The sequence below is a fragment of the Aotus nancymaae genome, unplaced genomic scaffold (assembly GCF_030222135.1).
Source record: "Aotus nancymaae isolate 86718 unplaced genomic scaffold, 86718_ANA_hifiasm-v0.15.2.pri h1tg000079l, whole genome shotgun sequence".
NCBI lineage: Eukaryota > Metazoa > Chordata > Mammalia > Primates > Aotidae > Aotus > Aotus nancymaae.
This window is the reverse complement of record NW_026988494.1, coordinates 13,982,655-13,999,858: the sequence shown is the minus strand read 5'-3', so window position 1 is coordinate 13,999,858 and position 17,204 is coordinate 13,982,655. Positions and strand designations below refer to the sequence as shown.

At 35.3% G+C, this 17,204-nt stretch overlaps 1 protein-coding gene across 6 annotated transcripts in view; it reads right to left on the bottom strand.

Moving 5' to 3' along the window:
* The window catches only part of TUSC3 (tumor suppressor candidate 3), a 303,958-nt gene that overhangs the window by 266,648 nt on the left and 20,106 nt on the right, over positions 1 to 17,204 (bottom strand). Inside the window, exon 1 of one of the 6 annotated variants that reach the window (XM_064368761.1) lies at positions 14,089 to 14,185. The exons of the other annotated variants lie outside the window; for them this stretch is intronic. The gene's annotated coding sequence lies outside the window, so the exon portion shown is untranslated. Of the gene's footprint in view, positions 1 to 14,088; positions 14,186 to 17,204 lie in introns of those variants that run through there. 6 annotated transcript variants of the gene reach the window in all.

Here is a 17,204-nt window from a genome sequence, read left to right as displayed (position 1 = left end):
TGTAAAAGAGATCATGTCACCTCCTTGCTTTAACTTTTGACCATCTACTCTTGGCACTTAAAAAGTCAACTTCCTAACATTACTAAGAAGGCGCTACAATGTTCTGGCCTCTGCCTACCACTCTAATCTTATTATAACCCTTTTCCCCTTGGCTCATTCTGCATTTTAACAAGAATACTCCTCCCCTACACAGAACTTTTGTGTCTGGATGATTCTCACTTAAAAGTCAGATCTCCATTGAAATATAGACTCCCCAAGTCAAAAGTAAAGCCTTCCCCAATTATTCCCTCACAACAACCTATTATTTTCCTCTAGAGCACTTATGACAATAATATTTATACATTTAACTGTATGTTTATTTGCTTGATACTTCCGTCTTCTACTAGAACAATGTCTAGGAAGTATTCACAACTTGCTCATGATATTTCTCCAGAGCTTTGTACACCGCCTGTTGCATAGTAACTAACCAACAGATATTTTGGTAAAGAAATTAATAAATGAATAGATTAAACTTGGTCCAAAAACCTATTCTATATGACATGTTTTATAGGAGAAACCTTTTCTACAGAAGCATAACTTTTTAAATACATAAATGTAGACATAATAAACCCTCAATTTATCTGAACCATTAAAAATTGAAAAACTATTTTTAATAAAAAGCTTAAAAAAACTAATTTAATTAAAACCTCAAATTATTAAGCTGCAAAACTCCCAGGAATGATCTGTTCATTTCTGGCAACTTTTAAATCTTCAAACATTTTTTTCTAAAATAACCCAAAAAGGGACCTAATGATGCCAAAAATAAAAACAACTACCATTTGTTCACCACCTCCTATATGCCAAGCATCATAGTTTCATAAAGTACTTTAAAGGTAATAACTCGGCATGGCGTAGTTTATGTCAGATCTTCCAAAACAAATTACAGGCTGGTTGCAGTGGCTCAAGCCTTTTACTGCAACACTCTGGGAGGCCAAGGCACACAGACTGCTTGAGTCCAGGAGTCTGAGATCAGCCTGGGCAACATGGCAAAACCCCATTTACAAAAAAATACAAAAAAAAAAAATTAGCCAGGTATCCAGGCATTGTGGCGCACACCTGTTGTCCCAGCTACTTGGGTGGCTGAGGTGAGCAGATCGCTTGAGCCCAGGAGGTAGAGGTTACTGTGAGCCAAGACTATACCACAGCACTCCAGCCTGGGCAACAGAGCAAAACCCTGTCTCAGAAAAGTAACAAACAAACAACAACAACAAAAACAAATTATAAACACTTTGAAGAATCCCCCACATAGAGCCATATGGCCAACTTGAGTTCAGGAAAATTCCTTCTATTCTAGAACATCTAAAAATAGCAAATAAAGTTCAAAACAAAAATAAAATGTTAGTGGGGGAATTGGCAAGAAACAATTTATTTTCCTAGATGCTGGGAAAGAAAAGAAAGTTAGAATCCAGGGGAGAAAGAAAACAAGAGCTAATGTTCACTCCTGAAGTCTCTCACTAGGCCTGATGGCCTAAAGCTTGGGTTTTGTATAATAAGCAGGCTGGGTTTGACTTGGCCATAAACTGTCTTTGCCATTAACCTGCTATAAGACTTCTCTGGAGATCCTCTGAAATTCCTCACCTGCAAAATTAAAGACTAAAGAGATAAAGGCCTGAAGCCAGAGCAGAGTGAAAAGTAAAATCAGAAACTTCTGTGTAAACCATTAGCAAGTTGCACATTGGAATTATCTAAGATAATTTTAAAATATCTATAAATGTCATCTATCATCTCTTTTACAATACAATTGGTGACCTCCTAAATACTAAGTCAGATGCTTTTAACAGAACATTAATAGAGTTGGGTCTAACTCAAAATTTAAATGGAATTTTTAGAGAAGCATAATGAAATAACAGAGAAGCATTACGAAGTGAAATCTACCCCTACCAAAAAGATCAAGTCTACATTAAATTAAGCTGAAGGTGATTCGTTCTTTCCTATTACATCCTCATTAGAAACAGTGAGATTTTATACTTACTTCAAACTTTTCTAAAAAAGGTTATAGAATCAGAATTTTGATCATGGCTTGGCTCGACCATTAACTCACTTTTGGTAGGACACTGACTGTATTACTTAAGTTGTCTAAGGCTATATGTTCATTTGTAAGATGATAATGATTATGATAAGTGACTTACCAAAAACAAATAAACTACTCAGATACACATTTTTTTCTTAATATTGTAAAGATGTTTTAAAAACTTTAAGAACCTAATTTATAGAGATTATAATAACATTAGCTTACAGATCCAGTGCATTACTTATAAATCCCAATGTGGCAGGAGATTGTCACCTCAAGGCAAATTTAACATTAATTTAAAGTTTTAATTTTAATTAGCCACTATTAACCTCATGTTAAACCTCTCTTTATACTATACTTTTCCTCCCTAAATTTCATCTTTAGGTTTCTAATTGATCATTTATGAAAATTGATCCACATGCTAATCTCATCCTATACCATTCTCCAAGACACTGCTTCTCCAACTTTAACGTGCATATGGATCCTTTCAGAATCTTGTTAAAATGCAGTCTGAATCAAAATGTAAACAGTTTTAAATGCCCCAATTAAAAGTTATAGACTGGATAAATGGATTAAAAACACAAGCTCTAGCTATATGCTGCCTACAAGAAACTTGTACCACCTGTAAAGACACATACATGCTCAAAGCAAAGGTATGCAAAAATATATTCCACATAAATGGAAACCAAAAGAGTGTGGGAGTAGCTACATTTGTATCTGACAAACAGACTTTAAATTTAATAAGAAAATAAGAAGAGACAAAGTCATTACATAATGATAAACTGCACTCTAAATAGCTAACGCAATCCTAAGCAAAAAGAACAAAGCTGGAGGCATCACATCACCCAATTTCAAACAATGCAATAAGGCTACAATAACCGAAACAGCATGGTGCTGGTACAAAAGTAGACACATAGGCCAATGGAACAGAACAGACAATCCAGAAATAAATCCATATATTCACAGCCAACCAATTTTCAACAAAGGTGCCAAAAACAAATATTGGAGAAAGGACACCCTCTTCAATAAATAGTGCTGGGAAAACCGACTATCCATACACAGAAAGTGAATCTAGACCCTGTCTCTCACCACATACAAAAATTAACTCAAAATATAATGACTTTAAGTGTAAGACCCAAAATATAATGACTTTTACCAGAAAAAAAAACACAGGGAAAATACTTCAGGACACTGGGCAAAGATTTTACTGGTAAGACTTCGAAAACACAGACAACAAAACTAAAAGTAGACCAATGGGACTATATAAAATTAAAAAGCTTCTGAACAGCAAAGCAAACTATCAAGAGAGTGAAGAGACAGCCCATAGAATGGGAGAAAATACTTGCAAACTATTCATCCAACAAGGAACTAATATCCAGAATATTAAAAACTCAAACAACTCAAGAGCAAATAAATAATCTAGTGTTAAAATGAGCAAAAGATCTGAATAGACGTTTCTAAAAAGAAAATATACAGATGGCCAACAAGCATCTGAAAAAATGTGCAACATCACTAATCATCAGGGAAAAGCAAATCAAAACCACTGTGAGATACCATCTAATCCCAGAATGACAAGTATCAAATGACCAAAAAAAAAAAAAAAAACCCACACAAAAACAAATATTGATGAGAATGTGAAGAAAACAGAACTCTTACACACTACTGGTGGAAATATAAATTATTACCCCCATTATGGATAACAGTATGGTGGTCCCTCAAAAAACTAAAAAACAGAACCACCAAATGATCCAGCAATCAATCCCGCTACTGATTAATATCCAAAGGAAAGGAAATCAGTATATTAAAAAGATATCTGCACCCCTATGTTTACTACAATGCTATTCACAATAGCCAAGATATGAAATCAATCTAAATGTCCACCAACAGATAAATGGATAAAGAAAATGTGGCATATATACATAATGGAATATTATTCAGCTATTTAAAAAAATGAAATCCTGTCATTAGAAGCTTTATGGATCAGCCCAGAGAACCTTATCTTAAATTTAAAAAAACTCAAGCACAGAAAGATAAAAACTGTATGTTCTCAAGCATATGTGAAAAAAAATGAGCTCACAGAAGCAGAGAGTGGAATTTTGGTTATTAGAGGCTGTGAAGTGTAGGGGGAAGGAAAGGACAGGGAGAGGTTGGTTAATATATTCAAATTTACAGCCAGATAGGAGGAGTAAGTTCTAGTGTTCTATAGCACTGTAAGGTAAATACAGTTAACAATAAGTTACTGTATATGTTCAAAGACCTAAAAGAGAGATTCTGGATGCTCCCAACACAAAGAAATGATAAATATTTCGGATGGATATGCTAATTACCCTGATCTGATCATTACACATTGGATAAATACATGGAAATGTCATTCCGTACTCCATAAGTATATATAATTATTATATGTCAACTAAAAGATTTAAAAATATGAATGGAATGAAAAGACTATGGATGCTTTTTTAATATAAAGGACATAAGTAGTAATAAAACATAATGTTGCAATGTTGCATTAAGTGAAAATGGTACATTTCTGGAATACTAACATATCCAGAAAGAAGTTTTTTTAAAAAAATATGCTCAGATAAGGATGCATACAAGGAAAGCACTCTGCCTTTAAGTGAATGTTCTGCTGACACTGATACTTTTATAACTAACTACACACCAATACATTTGTTCTCTAACTACCCAAACATAAAAATACTTTTATGAGTTTCACAATTAAGAAAGTTAAAGAAAAATTAAGTAAGTTCAACATCAATTAAGCAAGCAAATATTTTAAATTCCCACAGAAATATTAAAACAATTAAGTCACTGTGTTTGATTAGACTTTCTATGAGTACTTGTTGAAACAACATTTTCTCACAAAATACTGCCCCTGCAATAGAGAGGACAAACTAGTGACACTATGTATCATGAGATTTGACTCAGCACATCTTCTTATTAAGGTGACAGTCCCCTTCCTTATTCCCATTCCTGGTTTTTCCTTCCAAAACCTGCATTGTCATTTTAAGAAAGATCTCTTCTCTAATAAAATAAGCATTGTTGTTTTTTTTTTCTGGTGTTAGGATATACTTATATAAATGGCTTACACTTCTTATAACGTACTCTTCCAAGAGCTGCTTAAGGAAAAAAAAAATCCACTTTAATTAAATTTGATTAAGCCTCCCACACAATATGGCATATATAATCGTAAGAAATGATCACCAAAGGTGAACACTTCCAGTACAAATTAGCTTGCTATCTGCTACCCCCCCAGCAGCCAATTTCATTTCAAAACAATGATCATACTTAAAAATTCTTCTTTCTTACACTGTGTATATATTTACCATCCGTGGGACCTAGTGTTCCGCTCTGGAGCTACAAAGAATAAATAAGCCATAACCATAGAAGACACATTTTTATAATTCAAAGGGAACAACAATGAGCCTATTATTTTTCATTTCCCAAGCTAAACTTAGCAAATTACTTCCAGTAATCCTCATGTAGCATGACTTTCACTTTTTTCCATCACTGTCAATCTTCTCTGCACTAGCTCTAGCTTTCAAATCTAAAGTGAGTTTTATTAGTTCTGTATTACATTACAAAATGACTATGAACATAAACCAAAAAAGCATGGAAAAGAATTGAAGATAGTTCTGAATTCTACAACCACTGTGATCAAATATTAAGTGTTTAATGTCTTACATTGCTTTTAAAAGACTTCTAAACTAAAATATACTATTTAATTTCATTTTTATGATAGGAAATCTCAGTGTGTTTGCATTAATTTGTTTAGAACAGTTCTAGTTTATTCCTACTGCCATGAGGTAAATTTTACTAGCATCTCCTTTCCTTTTCAAATGTATTCTAGTTCTATTATCGATTATATGGTCACCCAGCTATAGGTATCTTTACATGGTGTTGAAATAAAAATGAAAATATACAGACAAATCTCTAAATTTAACATTTTATTTGGGAAGCAAGAATTGCAATTTGGGGTACATACAAATTGAGTGGTCTTCGGTATGTCTGAAAAACAAAGAGAAGGTTGTGGGTTTTCTAAAAAAGGAGAATTGCTGCATATCATTTTTAAAGAAAGGTCATTGGCTCTAGTAAAGTCTTGGGAAGCTGGTGAGTGACTATAAGGGGTAAGACTAATCTTAGAGTTGCAGCAGGTTGTTCCAGCAGCTATGAGATAAAACTGGTTTCAGGTCATAGCAGGGTTTCAGCAGCAGACTTGTAGAGAATTACATTCTTAGAGCAATGCTATATGACCAGTGAGTTATTCCCCTAGCCTCTTGACTCTGTTTTAGTTGGGTATGCCAAGATTGACCCAATTTGTATGATCAACTTTCACAATGTTATTTATAGCATCTTTGATAGTCTCTTTGAGCTTTAATTTTTAATTGCCATTTAAAATGTAAATATAAATTTTTAGAAACTTAAGATAAAGTCATTGATATTCAAAATGGTCAAAATGTCCTTTATTATAGCATGAAGGTATGTATCTTCAACCCATTTCCAAATAACAATAAAAAACAAATTCGTAAAAAACTGGTTTAAGTCTCATCCTTCAAGTAGCTCAATGGATTTTTAATTACCTACCAAAAGAAAACTAGTCCATCAACTAATGAAGTAATAATTCAGTCTCTCATAGCTAAACAGGCAAGAATTCTGAACACGTCATTCAAAAACTCTGATTCATTGCTTTACCAGGAAATCATTATTTAGAAAAATTAAAATGGAAACTTTAGTAATAGGTAAGTTGAAATAAAGCAATTTAATTATAACTTCTAAATTTCAAGAGGAAAAAGCTGAGATCCATTTCAAAATCTGAATCAGTAACCTTATTCAGTAAGTATGTCAATTCACAATACATTATTGAATATTTAAATCATAAATTTGATTATCCCTTTATAACACTTTCCCCAACGTAAAATTCATCGCAGTCTTGCATATGAAAGCAGTTTTTAAAGCCTAAACATGTATAATTTCCACCAAAAATATATGAACTATGCATAGTATTTGCAAAAGTACAGCTCAGAAGAATTTCTTTTTAAAGGCAGGGTCTCACTCTATCACCCAAACTAGAGTGCAGTGGCACACTCTCAGCTGATTGCAACCTCCACCTCCTGGATTCAAGTGATTCTCCTGCCTCACCCTCCCAAGTAGCTGAGATTACAGGTGCCACCATGCCAACCACCACCATGCCCGGTTAATTTCTGTATTTTAAGCAGAGATGAGGTTCTACCATGCTGACCAGGCTGACCTCTAACACCTGACCTCAAGTGATCCACCTGCCTCAGCCTCCCAACGTGCTGGGATTATAGCTGTCAGTCAACACACCTCACCCTCAGAAGAATTTTTGAAATAAAATATATATTATCCTCTTATAATGAAGCAATGAACGTACACACATATATTACTTAGCTTTTTTAATATTTAAATTAGTTGCCACATAAAAATTCCATTTGACTTAGAAAAATAAGTCTGAATAACACTGCAAAATAAAATCAAGTAATTCTCATTGAGGAATCTTGATACAACATTGGCCATGTGACAAAGCAGCCTTAGTCCTGTTAAGGCAATGTGTTAAAAATCAAATACACGCCGAGGCGGGTGGATCACGAGGTCATGAGATCGAGACCATCCTGGTCAACATCATGAAACCCCGCCTCTACTAAAAATACAAAAAATTAGCTGGGCACGGTGGTGCGTGCCTGTAATCCCAGCTACTTGGGAGGCTGAGGCAGGAGAATTGCCTAAACTCAGGAGGCGGAGGTTGCCGTGAGCCGAGATTGCGCCATTGCACTCCAGCCTGGGTAACAAGAGCGAAACTCCATCTCAAAAAAAAAAAAAAAAAAAATCAAATACATAAAATGTACTTTACAAAATTCCTATTAATTCCAAATATAAAGTAATACAGGTTTATATGCAAATAAGTATACATCCCAAAATTTATTCAGTTGACTATGTCCTATAAAATGTGTATTTTAAATGACAATGTACTATGTTTAAAACCATTGTTATTGATAAATTTAAAGTATAAAAATTTTCTAAATAATTCAAGAAATATTTAAATTAAAATGAAGCACTTCAGAAAAACAACCATCCCAAAGTTAAACTCTCTTTTCTCCTTCAAAATAACCTTAAAACATAAAAACACTAGAATAGTTTCACAGCAGGAGACATTCGTTATAATTGAAAAGTATAAAGTTGAATATGTTTATTAGGTTCTAATTGGATGATTGCTCTAAATGTTTTCCAAGTGATTTACACCTAGATAAAAACCATTTGAACACAAAGTGTAACATCTAGCTTAAAATAATGTTTCACTGATCCATTTCTCTGTAGTATAAACTCTCAAATTCTTAAGAGAAAATGAAACAATGTTAGCTATCAAATAAAACCTAGCTCTCATGGAAGAAACTATGGGTCAAACCCTAAAATTAAGCTTTGTGAGATGGTTATCAGAAAAATTACCACTTATAAATTGCTCTCTAGGGGTGAAGAGGTAGCTGAATGCTTTACTAAATAATACCGATTATCCAGACCCACTCTAAACAGTTAGAAATAGAAAACAATCTTCCAGTTACAGGAAAGGGCCTAAGCAAAAGATTGATGAAGGCTTTTTAGGGAATAAATGAGAGCAGGATGACAACAGAATATGCAAGAAAGTAAGCTGAGCACTAAAGTATAACGCCTCTGGACAACTCCATAATCAATACAACTTACCCATACTCATCATATTTTTTTATAACTGTATACTTTTGGTAGCAACAATGAAGAATGCAAAAGGTGGAATCTCTATAGACTGAGAGAAAGAGAGACAAGGAAAAACAGAAGAAGAAGGGTAGGAGGGAGTAAAGAATTAGGGAGATATTATAAATTACTAAGGCCAGTCACTGCTGAATGCCAGTGAGCTTCCCTTGAGGGCAAATGCTGAACTTCCGTTTAAGTCCAGCCAATACAGTAAAGGATTCAAACAAAAAAGTCTGCAATAACTTCCAGGAACAAAGTATCACCAAAAAATGGCATGGAAGTACCTGAAATTACCTAAGAAGAGGACTGGCTCAGCTAGCTTTTTCATTCTCCACCTTCTACTATGAAGATAATATGCTTCTGCCAACTATCACCCCCATATTTGAAACTGTCAGGAAAGTTGCAAGATAATATGCTCTGGAGAAAAATTATTATTATTTCTGTTATGGTAATCTGTAACCAGTGATCTCTGATGATACTTTTGTGGCTGTTTTGGGGCACCACAAATGGTGCCCATAAAACATGGCCAACTTAATCGACAAATGTCATGTGTGTTCAGACTGCTCCATCAACCATTCCCCACCTTCACTCTTCTCAAGCCTTCTACTGCCTAAAACATACAAACACTGAAATTAGGCCAATGAATAACCCTACAATGACCTCTAGGTGTTCAAGTGAAATGAAGAGTCACATGTCTCTCACTTTAAATCAAAAGCTAGAAATGATTAAACTTAGTGAGGAAGGCATGTGACAAGCCCAGACAGGCCAAAAGCTAGACCTCTTGTACCAAACAGACAAGTTGTGAATGCAAAGGAAAATTTTTTCAAGGCAATTTAAAGTGCTACTCCAGTGAACACACGAATGATAAGAAAGCAAAACACCCTTACTGCCGATACAGATAAAGGTTAAATAGTTTGGATAGCAAAAAATCGATAATATCATTCCCTTAAACCAAATCCTAATCCAGAGCAAGGCCCAAACTCTTCAATTCAATGAAGGCTGAAAGGGGTGAGGAAGCTACAGAAGAAAATTTTCAAGCTTGCAGAGGTTCATTCATGAGGTTTAAAGAAAGAAGTCATATCCATAACATATAAGTCCAAGATGAAACAGCAAGTGTTTATGCAGCAAGAAGCTGCAGCAAATCACCCAGATTTAGCTAGCACAATTGATGGAAGTGGCTATACTAAACAGATGTTCAGACTAGACCAAACACCCTTCCACTGGAAGGAGATGCCCTGGCTAGCGAAGTTGATGACTGGTTTCAAAGGACAGGCTGAATCTCTTGGTAGGGGCTAACACTGCTGAAGTTGAAGCCAGTGTTCATTTACCATTCTGAAAAGCCTAGGGTCCATCACAATTGAGCTAACTCTATTTTGCCTGAGCTCTATAAACGTAACAACAAAAGCCTGGATGAAAAACAGCCCACATGTTTAAAGCATAGTTTACTGAGTATCTGAAGCCAGCATTAAGACCTACTGCTCAGAAAGAAAAGATTCCTCTCAATATATTATAGCTCATAGCCAAAGCACCTGGTCACTAAAAAGCTCTGGGACAAAGAAAGAATTCTGCTTTAAACTTAGTTGATAAAGCAGTGGCAGTATTTCAGAGGACAGACTCCAATTTTGGAAAAAGTCAGACTATGGGTAAAATTCTATCAAACAGCATTCCATGCAAGGGAAGAATCTTTCATGAAATAAAGAGAGAATCAATGTGGCCAACTTAATTTGCTTTCTTATTTTAAGAAATTGCCAGTTGCTCCAACCTTCAGCAACTACTACCCTTATTAGTCAGTAGCCATCAACAAGAGGCAAAACCCTCCACCAGCAAAAGGATTATGACTCACTGAAGGCTCAGATAATTGTATTTTTTTAAGCAATATAGCATTTTTAAATTAAGCTATATATACTTTTTTTTTTTTCTTCTTTTTTTTTTTTTTTTTTGAGACAGAGTCTTGAACTGTAGCTCAGGCTGGAGTGTAATGGTGTCATCTCGGCTCAATGCAACCTCCATCTCCCAAGTTCAAGTGATTCTCCTGCCTCAGTCTGCCAAGTAGCTGGGATTACAGGTGCCCGCGACCACACCTGGGTAATTTTTTGTATTTTTAGTAGAGACAGGGTTTCACTACGTTGGCCAGGCTGATCATAAACTCCTGACCTCACGATCTGCCCGCCTCGGTCTCCCAAAGTGCTGGGATTACGGGCATGAACCACTGTGCCCAACCTACGTACTTTTCTTTTAGACAGAGAGCTACTGCACATTTAATAGACAACAATACAGTGTAAACATAACTTTTATATGCACTGAGAAACCCAAAAACTTGGTAACTCTTTATTGTAGTATTTGCTTTACTATAGTGGCCTGGTACCAAGCCTGTGTCTCCAAGATATGCCTGTATTCAACTGAAAGTATAAAAAATAAAAATAAAAAAAAAAAAAAAACACTCCCAGGGGCAGGGCACTGGCTCACATCTATAATCCTAACACTTTGGAAGGCTTAGATGTGGATCACTTGAGGTCAGTGGTTCAAGACCAGCCTGGCCAACATGGTGAAACCTTGTCTCTACTAAAAATACAAAAATCAGTCAGGTGTGGTGGCAGGTGCCTATAAAAGGCTGAGAGGCAAGAGAGTACCTTGAACCTAGGAGGTGGAGGTTGCAGTGAGCCAAGATCATGCCACTGAACTCCAGCCTGGACAGCAGAGCAAGGCTCCATCTCAAAAATAAAACAAAATAAAATAAATAAAGTAATAAAATAAAATAACAATACTAACAAGTAAAGGAATAGAAAGCAAAGATTGCAAAATGTTTTAATGTAAGATCAAAAATATATTTTGAACAATCAGGCAGCTAAATGCAGCATCTCCACATCCCTAGAGGTATGCATTCAGTCTCTTCTTTCTTCAGTATGAGAAGCACAGATAAAAGAGTAGTTAAATCAGAAGAACAGCTTTGAAGTCAATTCTGCATTTGAATACCGACCCAATTACAAGTTGTGTAATTCCAGGCAAATTACTTCAACTCCTGAACTTCATCTATACAATAAAATCATGCTAAGGTTGTTATGATGCTTAAATGAAACAATACATGTAAAATACTTAGTAAATATCAAATAAATGGTGGTTATCATTAGTTCAACTACGTTAAAATGTACCAATAAATTGTTGCATCCACTTAATTAAATCTAAACAATTACACGTTTTTAAAAGCATTTCCAATTTCTTCTTCCAAGCTCTTCTGATTCACATGGGTGGAAAATGACAGAGGCCTCTATTTGAATTTACATAGCTTCATATGCTACAAATATAGTTGCAGCTTATTTCAAACCAAAGAATACAATCTTTCAACCAATTTCTAGCAAGCATCATTAGGAAAATTTGGCAACATTCAATTAGATATGTTTCAGTAAGAGAGAGTGTGTCTGTGTGTATGTGTGTTTGCGTGCACGTATGTTTGTGTGTGTGCACAAAATACATTATATAACAGTATTGCTTTAACACTGGAAAAAGATGTTGAGTGTTTTGTGAAATAAATCATTCTACACAGATGACACATGACATGCAAAATCAGAACTTCCCTACAATGAGAAAGTAGCCAAGAATTTATAATGCTATGGACAAGCTATAAACAATAATGATAATGGGGGAATCTTTTATAAACCTGAAGGTTCTATTTGTACAAATTTTTCCATCAATACTTTGCATATAGAATCCCAAATTCATTATTTATAATGGATACAAATAAACCTATTTATTTTTAAAGAAAATGAATTGTCTTTTAAGTGACGACGTGACAGAAATAGTATGACAAAATTTTAAAAGCTGAATTTAAAAATTAGAGAAATAAGCAGCACTAAAGCAACGAAAGCAACATGTTAAACTCGGTCCGCACTAAATGGATTACAAATTGTAAGGTATATTGCCGAGTTAAAATGAAGAAACTGAGGCCAGTGTGAGAAAATGAGAATCCAATTTATTCAGCTCCTGGGCGAGGTTCTGTGGTCCGGGAAGGGGCCAGAGAAGTCGCACTGGGCTTCTCAGGTGTGGGGTTTTATAGGGAGTGGAGGTAATTGATTGGTCTTTAGGGAAACGAAGAGCAGACGGTTTCATTGGTGAGGAGGGTTGATTGATCATTAGGGAAACAAAGAGCAGACAGTTTCATTGCTGAGTTTCACTGGTGAGGGGGTTTGATTGATCACTAGGGAAACAAAGAGCAGACAGTTCATTGGTGAGGGGAAGTCAAGGTGCCGACAGGGCGAGCTGCCACTGGTTGCCAGGCGGGACTACTGGTGGGTTGATTGGCTGGGGGGGTCAATGTTAAGCTGCCGTTGGACAAATCTTTGGCGGGCTTTTTAAATTTTGAAGGGGTCGAGTGAGGAATGCAGGAGTGGGTGTGTGGAGCCTGCATAGAGAGACCAGATAGGAGTGCGTGTGGGGAGCCAGCATAGAGAGGCCGGCAAGGGGAGAGATAAGTGTGTCCATTTAGCTCCCAGCAAGGCAGCCGGCCTTACACAAACCATACACAAGAGTGTAACATGGTATCTGAATACAAACAGACAAGAAAAATTTTCAACTGAGATTCCTAAAAATTATGCTAATCAACAAAAATGCATTAAACACTTTGTATCAATTTTAAAACCCTTCTACTCTACCTCTAACTAAGGTTACCAGATGCCCCCATTAGCCCAGGGACAGTCCCAGTTTACTCCTATTATCTCAGCAAAATTATTAATTGCACCTTATTTCTCTCCCACGAGTCCTGGTTTGAATGATAAATTATATAGTCAGGCTCCTTCTAAGTACCTGGCTCCTTCTGGCTATAAGCTATTAACTTTGCCTTGGTACAGATGTCAGGATAAATACATGTATATTCTGAGACAAATTAAATAAACTTTGTGTGTGTATATAATGTAGTTTCATTATTATGATGCTATAATTTGTTATCTCAAATTCATAAGGAAACTCTGATTCTCAACTCATCTAAAATTATGGAGTATATATTTTCAATGAAAATAAACTGCCCATGTATTTTCCCACAAGTAGCAAGAAAAACTGTATAAATAGAGGCAGAGCAGCACAACAGAAGAATGACTAAAAGAATTTAGTAGCTTATCTATCTTACAGTACTTGCTATGCCAAATGTAGAAGCAGATGGGACAAAGACATTTCAACAATTATAAGACTATAAATAAACATTTCACATGGTACTCTTAACTATATAGTAATAAAAGAAATCGTTGACTTTTTATAATTTTTAACATTTGATTATTTAAGATATAACAAGTCACACAATAATAACTTACCAAAACTATCTAGTGTAAATCAAGTCTACTTGGCAACTACCAAACAAATAGTTACATCCTCCTGAATGACTGAAGAAAGTGGTCAACCAATGTGTCTTGCCAGAAAATCATGAGGTTAAAGCCTAGAATGAAATATGAGGAAAAAAATAAAGGATAATGTAATCTCCAAGTACCAAAAATGGAAAAAAGTGAAAATAAATGACAAAGTTTTACACAAATACAACAATAAGAATTTACATGTTTTTTACAAAAATCAGCCATGTGAGGTGGCAGGCACCTTAATCTCAGCTACTTGGGAGGCTGAGGCAGGAAAATCACTTGAACCTGGGAGGTGGAGGTTACAGTGAGCAGAGATTCCGCCACAGCACTCCAGCCTAGGCGATAAAGCAAGACTCCACAAAAAAAAAAAAAAAAAAAAAAGAATTTATATATTTTTAAATTCTGTATTATTATCCTAACGAAAGCTGAAAAAAGTTATAAATGTCTTTCACATTTATCAAAACAATTAGAAATGACAAAAGCCTAAGTCAATCTAGTTTAAGCAAAATGGACTTTCTAAGTTCACATAATAAGGAAGTATGGAGATAAATTTGGTTTCAGGGATGACCAGATACAAGAACTTAACTAGTATTATCAGTACTCCCTCTTACTATAAAAGCTCTACAAGGGCAATGATTTTTATACATTTGTTTATTTCTGCATTGTGACTGCACCCAGAACAAAGACTGGCACAGAGTTAGTGCTTAAATATTTACTGAATAAATGAATACCTCTTCTCTTTGTGTTTTTGCTTAACTTCTGAACAACAGAGTTTTTCATGCCAGAAGTGATACAGAAACTAAAAGCACATCCTTCCAATTTCATAAGCCAATTAACAAGGCAATCTTTCTGCTAGTTCCATTTGGACAAATCTCAGGGGTAGTCACTTTCCCAACCTTGTCCCAATCATGAAGGCAAGAGGAATAAGTAATATGTGTAGCTTTGCCTGATAATATGCTTACCTATGTGGCCATTAAAAAGGGGGTTAAGATGAAAACAAAGGGGAGAAAAAGGAATGGAGGCCTACAGAGGACAAAAATAAGAAGTACCACACCTTACTCAATGTGTCTTTCATTACCAGAAACCCAAATGCAAACATGGCATTCATCCTAGTAATTTTTTAGTGCTTTTTAGTCCGGCATATGCCACAGGAGATACTCCTTAGCTAAGTATTCAAAATGTGCACATAAAAACCAAAAATTTCACAGAGAGGCAAAAACCATTTGTTACATTCCAACCACTTACAAAAGTAGTCCCTATGTAGACATCCATCCTCATTTCACCCTAGCATCTATCCCAACCCATCATGTCACATTATTTTTTGGTCACTCTCATATTTGACTGCAATCTTATCTATGACAAAGTATTTCATCAAGTTGATATTTAAAAAGTGATGCAAGAGAGTTACTCATGTTTATACGCAAAGCCATTGGCAAATGAAGACCTGTCAGGTTTATAATATTCAACATTTGAAAAGACAAAGTAAAAGTCAACAAGGTTGATAATATTACTTCAAATATGAATGACAGACTATCAAAGAATTCAAAGAAGCCCTGGTAAAACTGAAAATATTTTTGCAGAAATGACCTCTAGAATCATGCTCCAAAAGTTAAACAGTAACTGAAGATGTCCTATCACTCCATCATATAATTTCACTGAGAAAAATCACACCAAGAAATAGCAGAACTTATTCTTCCTTCATTCTAACAATCATGACTACTTGTAATTAAAAGCTGAATTTTAAGGATATGATTAAGCAAATTTTCATAATTTTGATTTAGTTTCACATAGAGAATTCCAAAGCCTTTTTTTTTTTTTAACCATTATGAAATACTGTTCATCATTTTAACTAAAATCATAAACTGGCCTCTTTCCAAGTACTATTTAAGAAGAATCTTAACTACTTGATAATGTTTGCTATTATTTTAAATGTTAAACAAATAAGTAAGTATCTACTCTGGGCAAGGTTCCAAGGGTGATCTGAAGATAAATAATGTAAAGGATCTTATGCTAGTATTTGATAGAACTTTTCAAATTACTGTGATAGAATCAAGACTGACTAATGCTTGGTGGCTAAGTAAAGAAACAGTAAGTTAGGAAGAACTTTTTTTTAATTGAAAACATAATAACTTCAGTGTTCTGAAAATAAAGCTTCCCCTACTGCCCTGAAGTGTTTTTCAGTTCCTTCATTAAAAGGAATGATAAAATGTTAAAGTTCAAAGCCTCTTTGATCTGGCTCAAGTCTAATTCTAACTGCTGAAAGTACTGTGACCCAGAAAGATATGGTGGCTTAACCAAGATCACTGAGTTAAGAGTTAAAAGAGCTATGACTAGAATTTGTTACAGATTCCCAATTTGCCATTGTCTTAGCCAAGAGTACATGCAATAAAATCCCCTCCTGGTGGTCATCACTAACTGAAGACCAAAATAAGACTCGGGTTACAACTTTTAAGAATATGTGTTAGCGAGGCATGCCTGCAATCCCAATGGTTTGGGAGGCTGAAACAGAAGGATCGCTGGATCCTAGGAATTTAAGAGTAGCCTGGGCAATATGGTAAAATCCACTCTACCAAAAAAAAAAAAAAAAATCCAATCACACATGCACACATAAATTAGCCAGGCATAGTGACATACTGAAATTACCCAGGCATGGTAACATGTGCCTGCAATCCCAGATACTCAGGAGGCTAAAGTGGGATGACTGCTTGAGCCCAGGAGGTTGGTTGTGGCTGCAGTGAGCTGTGATTGTGCCAGTGTACTCTAGTCTGAGCAAGAGAGCAAGACCCTGTCTCAAAAAAAGAAAAGAAGAAAAACAAAAAAAGGAATCTATGTCTTCTGTGAAGCCAGATAAACAAGTACATATACCTCCTCTGAGGAATATATGATGATAAAAGTGGTAAACTTAGAGCCAGATGATCAGTTGTTGTGGTCCAGCTTTTTTCCTCAGCAGCTGTGTTACCATGGAACAAAAACATTTGAACTTAGTTAGGTCCTCTCATCTTAAAATGGTAACAGTAGCACCTTTTCAAAATAATCCTATGAGGAGTAATGAAGTGATTTAAAATTGTTTTCCTCAA